Consider the following 10,536-nt stretch of genomic DNA (forward strand, 5'->3'; position numbering starts at 1 on the left):
GTAAAAGATCTCACTTAATTTTCTCCATCTAGAGGCCTCTTGCTCAGCAGTTTCCTGATTCTGCTTGAATCATCCTCATTGTGTGAGTTCCTTTCTCACCCCCTGGGGTTCTTGAACAAGTACCTGGTTTCCAGCACTTTCCCTGTGGCTCAGGTTGCCAAGAGGGTTGGGAACAATGACCTGTCTGTAGAAACAACAAGTCAGGCAGTGGTTGGAGATAGGAAGGGAGAAGGATTCAGCCCAGAAGAGGAGATGCAAGCAATCACTGCTTTTAACCAGGGAGCAGAAGGGCAGAAGAGAAAAATTAGGTCGAAGGAATAACGATCAGGTGAGACAGAGGACATAAAGGGGCCAGACCAAGCGACCCTCACTGGCAACTCCGACTTGTTTCTCGGTTTTCACTCTAGACCGAATACAGCTGTAGTGGCCTTTCACAGACAATCCTATCCCACCGGTATTTTCTGGGCACATTTTGTTTGCTGAGTACAGTTGATCATTGAGGTTTAGGGGTGCTGACATCTGTGCGGGTAAAAATTCACACACTACTTTTGACTCCACCCAACTGTAACAACTGATAGTTTGCTGTAGACCAGAAATGTTACTGATAATATAACTTGTCAAATAACACGTATTTTTATGATCTACGGATCGCATACTACATTCTTACAGTCCAGTAAGCTGGAGAAAATAAAATGTTATTAAGGAAATCTGAAGGAAGAGAAAATGCGTTTGCTAATCACTAAGTGGAAGTGGATCATCTTGGAGGTCTTCACCTTTGTCATCGTCATGTTGAGTAGGCTGAGGGGGAGGAAAAGAGGAAAAGGAAGAAGAGGAAAAGGAGAAGGAGGAGGAGGATGGGTTGGCTTGGTCTTTCTGTCTCAGGGATGGTGGAGGTGGCAGAAAATTGGTGCAAAAGTGGATGACACGGTTCGACATCACATTGTCCCAAGGTCCACTGCACTGTGACAGGTCCCTGAGATAAACTGATTGAAATATTGGTCCTACTCTTAAAACCAAGTCACAAGTGGGAAAGGGAGATGCAAAAGAACAATTGTTAAATGTGATCGGTGTCAAAATGGCAGGAAATATCTTTGTGCTATGAGAATGAACAGAAGGGGAGGAGATTTAACTCTGACTTGGGTGCTGAAGGGTGGCCTGCTGGGGGGGAATAGCGTTTCCACTTAGACCCGAAGTGCAAGCGGCCATTCACAGATGAAACGGTGATGGTGGGTGTTAGCGAGGGTGCCAGACGCGTGTTGTGACAGCAGAGCGTAGGGCACACCAAGGTCTGAATGTTCGAGAAAAGGCATGGCTGGAGGAAGAGGAGGCCATGTTGCACACCTCTCCCCCTCCTCTCCCTGGCCTTCCCCCTTCCCCGAAAAGACCTCAAATCTTGTATCCTGGCTGATAGGGCTTGAAATTGCTAAAATAGTAGATACGTTTTTGGGAGATCAAAGACTTCCAAATGGAAATCTCTAGGAGAGTTTGTGCTGGCTCTCCTGAATTATAGTCAAAGTATAAATTATAATGCAAGATTTCTTCCCGTCTTAATGCAGAGAGTACAAAAGAAACAGGAAATCACCCGATACTCAAATTCAGGCAGAGCAGAGATTGGGGCACATTCAACTTATTCTTGGACTAAAATGAGTCTTAGGAGCTATTTTAAAATGAAAAAGGCTTGTTCTTTTTCTAGGATATGAGATGTTAATGAATATTAAATAAAATAATATCTGGCTCTCTAGACAAATGATTTTTAAAAACACTAGATTTAAAAGGGGACGGGGGAGAGAGAGAGAGAACTGGTTTCTTCACTGTAGAATTTCTCAAAGTTTTACTGTGCCAAAGGTTTGTGAATCTCTCAGTGGGGATGCCTAAGTCCTTTTTCCCAATGTTTTTCAACATTAAGAGGTACTTTGTTTTTATTTTTTCTCTTCAATATTGTGCTGTGTTGGGAATCATTTTAGCTTAACATTTGGTTGATGTGCACATTTCTGTAAAATTTTGCAGCTCCCCTTTGAAATGCAAATTCTTTCATTGTGCAAATGTTCTAGGAAAAGAGAATGAATTATTTCTAGAGTGTATTTGGTCCTCCTAAGATTGTGGGAAAAATAAAGATGAGATAGCGTTCTGACATCCATGCAAGTTTGAGTAACATTATAAACACAAGAAACTTCCAAATGCAACAATCTTTTTTCTTGTTACTTTGTTATACTTTGTTACTTTTACTATCTGCATACCAAGGCTTTTTCCGCATAATAGCTTTTAGAAAGTATATTTTAAAGTTTTACCCCAAATTTTCAGCAAATAAATTAGGTAATGACTATTTTTATGAAGACAAGTTTTTGTTTTTGTTTTTCTATTGCCAAGACATTAGACATTGCAGGAACACAACTGTTTGGAATAAGCCAAACCTACCAGCTAGTAAGGAGTTTCTCATCATGTCCCATCTACTCATTAGTAGGGAATATTAAGCAAACTTGAAAATAATCATGTTGGATCAGTTTTCTCTAATGAGAACGGCATGGACAGGTTTTCCACTATTAAATTCTGGCACAAACTATTTTGGGCAAAGAAATAATTATGTGTGCGCAGTTGTTCATGAGACGCTGTCCCAGCTCCAGACTTAATTTGGAGGAAGGAAGTGTTCTGAAGTTCTAGACATGACACCTTTGCAGATCTCAGCTCCTGGATTCTTAAATGAATATGAAAGGGCAAGCTAATAATCAGGCAACTCAGGTGCAGTGTTTTCACTCCTTTCCTTCTCCCCTCCTATAATAGCTAAGAGATTCTTATTTTTAAGCAGATTTATATATACACCTTAACTTCTATTTAAAGGGAAGTATTTTGGGTTATCATATTTTCAGATGCCATTTCTGACAACGTTTCACATTTCAATATGGTTTCATATATTTTAAAGGAGAAAAAGCATAAATATTAGAAGACAGCTGTTATGGATATGTTGCAACCCAAATCTCCAGTAGCTTGGGATATAACCTTATTTAGAAACAGGGTCTTTGCAGAGGTAATTAAGTTCAATAGAGGTTATTAAGTTGAACCATAATTCAATATAACTAGTGTTCTTATAAAAAAGGGAAAATTGACAACAGAGCCATGTACAGAGGGAAAAAGGATGTAAAGAGAGATGGCGACACTACTGGAATGATTATTTATAGCCCATGCATTGCCAAGCATTGCCCCCAAATGCGAGAAGCTAGAAGAGGCAAGAGGACTTTTCCCCCAAAGCCCTCAGAGAGAGCATGGCCTTACTGACACCTTGATTTCAAACCTCTGGATTTCAGAACTGTCAGACAATACAATTTTCTGTTGCTTTAAGTTATCCAAGTTTCGATACTTTGTTACATACAGCAGCCTTGTAGTTGACAGCACAACCATCAGATTCAGACAAGTTTCCTTCAATCTTTGCCCACCATTTCCAAGCAGGTGACTCTCAGAGCCTGAGGAAGTCTCTCTCTGTGTTTTATTTTCCTTATCTGTAAATTGGGGAGATAATTATACCTTAGTACATGCAAAGTGCTTGGCATAATCTCTTATATGAAGTAATACTCAATTAATGTTGCTTGCTTTATTATTATAGTATTAAGTAGCTGAATCTTTGATTTTTATTATAAAAACATGTGCTGTACAAAGTAAAACTTTGGTGATTGCAAGTTTCATAGAGATTTTACTATTCCCAGATAACCTGCATGGTTCATGACACATAGTAACCTGCAATTTGTTGTGGTGAGGTAAATTTTAAGCCCACTGCAAGATTGATGTGTGGGAAGGAGTTACATTGTTTATTATTTTATTAACATATCACTAGAAATCTTAAGGCTCTAATAGCACAAGAAACTCATGTGTTCTAGTTTATCACATTGGTTTGTAGATATTATATGCTATCAATGTAGTCACAAATTTGAGGGCTCATGAAAGTCTTGACACAAATTTCTTTAAAACTATCAAGGAACCAGTAAATATTGACAGCAGCAAACCTCAACACAAATTCCTCAAATATTGAAAGTCGTTTCTTAAACATTCAGAAGAGAAATATTTTCTTTATGTGTCCATGATTCAACTCCATTCTGTGAAGTGTTTTCGTTTTTGGGTTGACCAGATTCTGGTAGTTAAAAAGTTAAGTTGGCCAGGTTCTGTGGCTCAGCCTGTAATCTTAGCACTTTGGGAAGCTGAGGCACATGAATTGCTTGAGCCCACAGGTTCGAGCCCAGTCTGGGAAACTTGGTGAGACCTTGTCGTTACAGTAAAAATCAACAGCCTGTAGTTCCAGTTACTTGGAAGGCTGAGTCAGAAGCCTTGCTGGAGCCCATCAGGGTGATGCTGGGGTGACTGTGAACGTGCCACTGCACTCCAGCCTGGGTGACAGAATGAGACTCTGACTCAAAAAAAAAGAAAAAAAGTCAAGTCACTGGCCAACAGTTGAATTTAGGACACAAAAAGATTAGCACAGGAAGACATTTAGCAGGTGTGTGAGTAGGTGGAAAATAGACCAAGTCGGGGATTAACAGTGAAGTATTCCTTTACTGGAAAACCTAGATCGGGTACAGTGGATCAATTCCAAGAATGAATATAAGGAAAACCTTCTGCTTCAATTACAGGCCACATTAAGTGACTATAACTAGGATAAACCTGGATTATTCTTTTTTGTGTCAAGGTTTTATTCTGAATGCAGTGGCATGTTCACGGCTCACTGCAGCCTCCAACTCCTGGGCTCAAGCAATCCTCCTGTATGAACCTCCCAAGCAGTAGGGACTATAGACATGCACCACCACACCTGGCTATTTTTAAAAAAATGTTTTGTAGAGACAAAGTTTCACTATGTTGCCCAGTCTGGTCTCAAATTCCTGGACTTAAGCAATCCTCCTGCCTCTGCTTCCCAAGCATTCCAATTGAGGCATGAGCCTTCATGCCCAACCTTCTGCATATTTTTGTTTTTAATGTAATGTCTACCTTTGCCAACATTCACGATGGCATGCTACATCTGTCCTGATTCAGTAAGGTTGAAAAATATTGTTTGCAAACACCTGAATGCCCATTTACCACTGTCAATCCATGTATGGAATGCCACATTGTCTTCATGGACTTGGATTTCTCTAGATAAGACAAGTTAAAAAATTCTTCTCCAGACATAACATTTTGCACCTGATTTTAGTTCTTAATGTTTTTGTTTGTTTGTTTTTGTCTTAGTCTGTCCAGGCCCCTACAACAAATTATTCTAGACTGGGTGGCTTAAGCGATAAATATTTTCACGGTTCTGGAGACCAGAAGTCCAAGATCAGGATTCCAGCATTGTGGGTTTTGGTAAAGGTCCTTTTATGAGTTGCAAACTGGTGACTTCTGTTGTCTTCTCACATAGCAGCAGGAAAGGGAGGCAGCTCTCTCTTTCCTGCTGCTGAGTCAGTTCACTTAGGATTATGGTCCCCAGCTCCATCCATGTTGCTGCAAAGAACATAATTTCATTCTTTTTTTAATGGCTGAATAGTGTGTCATGGTGTGTGTGTGTATCACATTTTCATTATCCACTGTTTGGTTGATGGTATTTAGGTTGATTCCACATCTTTGCATTGTGAATTGTGCTGTGAGGAGCATGCAGGTACAGGTGTCTTTTTTATACAGCCACCTCTGTTCCTTAGGGTAGATATCTAGTAGGGAGATTGCTGGAACGAACGGTAGATCGACTTTTCGTTGGAATCATCTACATACCGTTATCCACAGAGGTTGTACTCATTTGTCCTCTCACCAACAGGGAATTTGTGTTCTCTTTTCACTGCCTCTGCACCGGCATCTACTGTTTTTTGATTTTTTAAAATAATGACTATTTTGACTGTGTAAGATGGTATCTTATGGCAGTTTTAATTTGTATTTTCCCCAATGATGAGTGATGCTGAGTATTTTTTCATGTTTGTTGGCCATTTTTACATCTTCTTTTTAGAGATGTCTGTTCATGTCCTTTGCCTGCTTTTTAATGGGGTTATTTGCTTTTTTTTTCTTGCAGATTCATTTGAGTTCTTTGCAGATTCTGAATATTAGTCTATTGTCAGATGTAGTTTGCAGATACCTTCTCTCATTCTGTTCGCTGCCTATTGGCTCTATTGATTAGTTCTTTTGCTGTGCAGAAGTTTTTAGTTTATTTATTTATTTATTTATTTACTTATTTATTTTTAGTTGCATTTGCTTTTGGGATTTTAGCCACTAATTATTTATCTATGCTGATGCCCAGAAGAGTTTGTCCTACATTTTCTTCTAGGATTTTTATAGTTTCAGGTCTGACATTTAAGTGTTTAATCCATCTTGAGTTAATTTTTACATATGAGGAAAGATAGGGATCAAGTTTTATTTTCTGCATGTAGAAAATTTTCCTAGCATTCAATTTTCCTAGCACCATTTGTTGAATAGAGTGTCATTTCCCCAGTATATTTTTTTTTGTCTACTTTGTCAAAGATCAGTTGGTTGTAGGTATTTGAGTTTATTTCTGGATTCTCTATTCTGCTTCACTTGTCCATGTATCTACTCTTGTATCATTACCCTGATGTTTTGGTTAGTATGGCCATGTGGTATAATTTGAAGTCAAGTAATGTGATGCCTCCAGCTTTGTTCTTTTGGCTTAGGCTTGCTTTTGGCTATTCTGGCTCTGTTTTAGCTTCATATGAATTTTAGGACTTTTTTTCTAATTCTATGAAAAATCATATTTGTAGTTTGACAGGCATCACACTGAATCTGTAGATTACTTTGGGTAATATGGTCATTTTTTAAAATAATGTTGATTCTTCCAATCCATGAGTATGGGATGTTTCTCCATTTGTTTGTGCCCTCTATAATTTATTTTATCAGAGTTTTGTAGTTCTTGTAGAGATCTTTCTCCTCTTTGGTTAAATATATCCCTAGGTATTTTCGCTTTTTGGCTGTTGTTGTAAATGGAATTGAGTTCTTGATTTGTTTCTCAGCTTGGTTGCTATTGGTGCATAGCAATGCTACTGATTTGTTTGTCTTGATTTTATATGCTGAAACTTTACCATATTCATTTATTAAGCCTGGGAGTCTTTTGGGTGAGTCTTCAGGATTTTCTAGGTATAAGATCTTATCACTGACAAACAGAGATAGTTTGATTTCTTCTTTCCCAATTTGGATGCCTTTTATTTCTTTTTCTTGCTTAATTACTCTGGCTAGGATTCTCAGTACTCTGTTCAATAGTAGTGGTGAAAGTGGACATCCTTACCTTGTTCCAGCTCTGAGGGGGAATGTGTTTAACTTTTCTCCAATCAGGATGACATCGGCTGTGGGTTAGTTGTATATGGCTTCTATAATTTTAAGATATGTTCCCTCTATGCCTACTTTGTTGAGGGTTTTTATCATGAAGGGATGCTGGATTTTATCAAATACTTTTTATATGTCTATTGAAATGATTATACAATTTTGTTTTTAATTCTGTTAATGTAGTGAATCATGCTTTTTGACTTGCATATGTTGACCTACCCTTGCATCCCTGTGACAAAACTCACTTGGTTGTGGTGTCTTATTATATTTTTTATGTGTTGTTGAATTTGGTTTGCTAAATATTTTGTTGAGGATCTTTGTGTCAATGTTCATCAGGAATATTGGTGTGTAGTTTTCATTTTTTGCTGTGTCTTTTCCTGGCTTTGGTATCAGAATGATACTGGCCTCATAGAGTGGAATAGTTATAGTAAAATTGATATCAGTTCTTCTTTGAAGGTCTGGTAGAATTTAGCTGTGAGTCCATCAGGACCTGAACATTTTTTTTACTGGGAGACTTCTAATTAATATTTCAGTCTCACTACTTGGTATCAGTCTCTTCAGAGTGTATATTTCTTCCTAATTCAAGATTGGAGGATTTTATGTTTCCAAGAATTTATCCATTTTCTCTAGATTGTTGAGTTCATTTGCATGGAGGTGTTCATAATAGTCTTGGAAGATCTTTTGAATAGCTGTCATATTAGTTGTAATGTCTCTTTTTTTCATTTCTGATTGAGCTAACTTGTGTTTTCTCTTTTCTTTTTTAAGTTAATCTAGCTAGTGGTCTATCAATTTTGCTTATCTTTTCAAAGGAACAGCATTTTGTTTCATTGATTCTTTGCATTTTTTAAATTCAGTATCATTTAATTCTGTTCTGATCTTCATTATTTTTTTTCTTGTACTAGATTTGAATTTGGTTTGTTCATGGTTTTCTAGCTCTTTGTGGTGTGATATTAATTAATGTAGACCTTGGGTGTTATAAATTTTCCTTTGAGCACTGCTTTGACTGTGTACCAGAGGTTTTGATAACTTGTCTCATTGTTGTCATTTGCTTCAAGGAATTTTTAAATTTTCTAGCTTTATTCAATTGTGGTCTGTGATGGTGTTTGAAATACTTTTGACATTTTTGAATTTATTGACACTTGATTTGAGGCCTATCATATGGTTTATCTTAGAGAATGTTCTTTGTGCTGATAACAAAAATGTACATTCTGTAATTTTGGAATGGAATGTTCTGTAGATGTCTGTTAGTTCCATTTCCTCTAGTATCCTGTTTAACTCCAATTTCTTTGTTGTCTTTCTGCCTTGATGATGCGTCTGTTGCTGTCAATGGAGTGTTGAAGTCTCCCACTATTATTATATTACTATCTCTTTTTTTTTAGGTTTAGGAGAATTTGGTTTATAAAACTGGGGGCTCTGGTGTTAGACACATATATATTTAAAATTATTATGTCTTCTCATTGGATTGGTCCCTTTATTATCATATAATAGCCATCTTTGTCTTTTTTTCTGTTGTTAAAGTCTGTCTTATCTGATATGAGAATGGCTACTCCTGCTAAATTTTGTATTCATTTGTGTGGAATATTTTTTTCAATCCCTTTGCCTTGAGTCTATAGGAGTCTTTGTGAGTTAAGTGGGTCTCTGGAAGGCAGCAGATATATGTATATTCCATTCTGCCTGTCTATATCTTTTTAGTAGGGCATTGAGACCATTTATGTTTGGAGTTAATAATGATATGTAAGGCACTATTCTATTCATCTATTGGTCATACTGGTTGTTATCTGGTTGATTTATTTATTTTCTCTATTGTGTTGATGTTTCATAAGGTCTGTGAACTTTATGATTTCTAGTATTTTTCTATTTGTGTATGTTGACTTTTTGTTTCAGTATTTAAACTCATTTCAGTATTTCTCATAGAGCTGGTTTACTGGCGACAAATCCCCTTAGTGGCTGCTTGTCTGTGAAGGACTTCATTTATAAAACTTAGTGTTACAGTACACAAAATCCTTGGTTAATGGTTGTTCTGTTTGAAGAGATTGAAGACAGGGCCTCAATCCCTTTGGCCTTGTAGGGTTTCTTCTGAGAAGTCTGCTGTTAGTCTGACAGTTTTAACCTTTGTAAGTTATTTGACGCTTTTGTCTCACTGTTCTTAAAATTCTTTCCTTCACATTAACTTTGCATAGTCAGATGATCATATGCCTTGAGGTTGTTTTTTCCCCAATGATTCTTCTGGGGATTCTTTCAGATTCTTGTATTTTGCTGTTTAGATCTCTGGCAAGACCAGGGAAGTTTTCCTCCATTATTCCCTCAAATAGGTTTTCCAAACCTGTCACTTCCTTTTTTCCTTAAGAACACCTAGAATTCTAAGGTTTAGATATTTTATACCATTTCACATTTTTTGGATACTTTGTTTTGTTCTCTTGATTTTTTTCTTTATTATTGACTGATTGAGTTAGTTCTAAAACCTAGTCTTCAAGTTCTGAGATTCTTTCTTCTGCTTGTTCTAGTCTACTGTTAAAACTTTCCACTGCAATTGTATTTCTTGAAATGTTTCTTTCATTTCCAGAATTTCAGCTTTTTTTTAGTTGTCTATCTCTTTAAAGAATTTTTTATCCATGTCCCAAATAGTTTTTCAGTTTTTTTTATGTTGACTTTCAATTTTTTCCTGAATTTCATTGACCAATTTTATCATCAACCTTTTGAATTCTATGTCTGTGATTTCAAAAATGTCATTTTGGTTATGGATCATTGCTGAAGAGTTGGTGTAGTCTTCCAGGGATGTTGGAGAACTATTTTCCTATGGGCAGAATTCTTTTTCTGGTTTCTCCTCATTTTGGTAGATGCTTTTTTTCTTATTTGAGGTTGGCAGGGGGCTGACATTGGTACATAATGATTTCCTTGGTTATGTATAGTCTTGGTGTTGTGGATTTCTCAATTGCCCAATATGGTGGTCCTGTGCTGTGTACTGGATCATGGCATCCTTAGAGACCAGAGTGGTTTGGAATGTGTTCATAGCTGGCATTTGGGATCAGGCCTTCTCCAAAGCTGAGGTATTATATCTGATGCTGTGAGCTGTACTGTTGACATCTGGCCATGAAATAGAACTTGAGAGAGAAAACTGGCTACTATGGTGGCTGAAGGGTTTCACCTTGGTGAGTGAGCAACATAATTTTAATAGCACACAAATTTCATCACTTTAAAAGTGTCCCTTCTTTTAATATTTCTGTAACATGTTCTTTGTCTCTTTTGCTATTTTGTCGGTTGTTTTGC

The sequence above is a fragment of the Carlito syrichta genome, unplaced genomic scaffold (genome assembly GCF_000164805.1).
Source record: "Carlito syrichta isolate Samal-C Ts95f unplaced genomic scaffold, Tarsius_syrichta-2.0.1 Scaffold289445, whole genome shotgun sequence".
NCBI classification, from domain to species: Eukaryota; Metazoa; Chordata; class Mammalia; order Primates; family Tarsiidae; genus Carlito; species Carlito syrichta.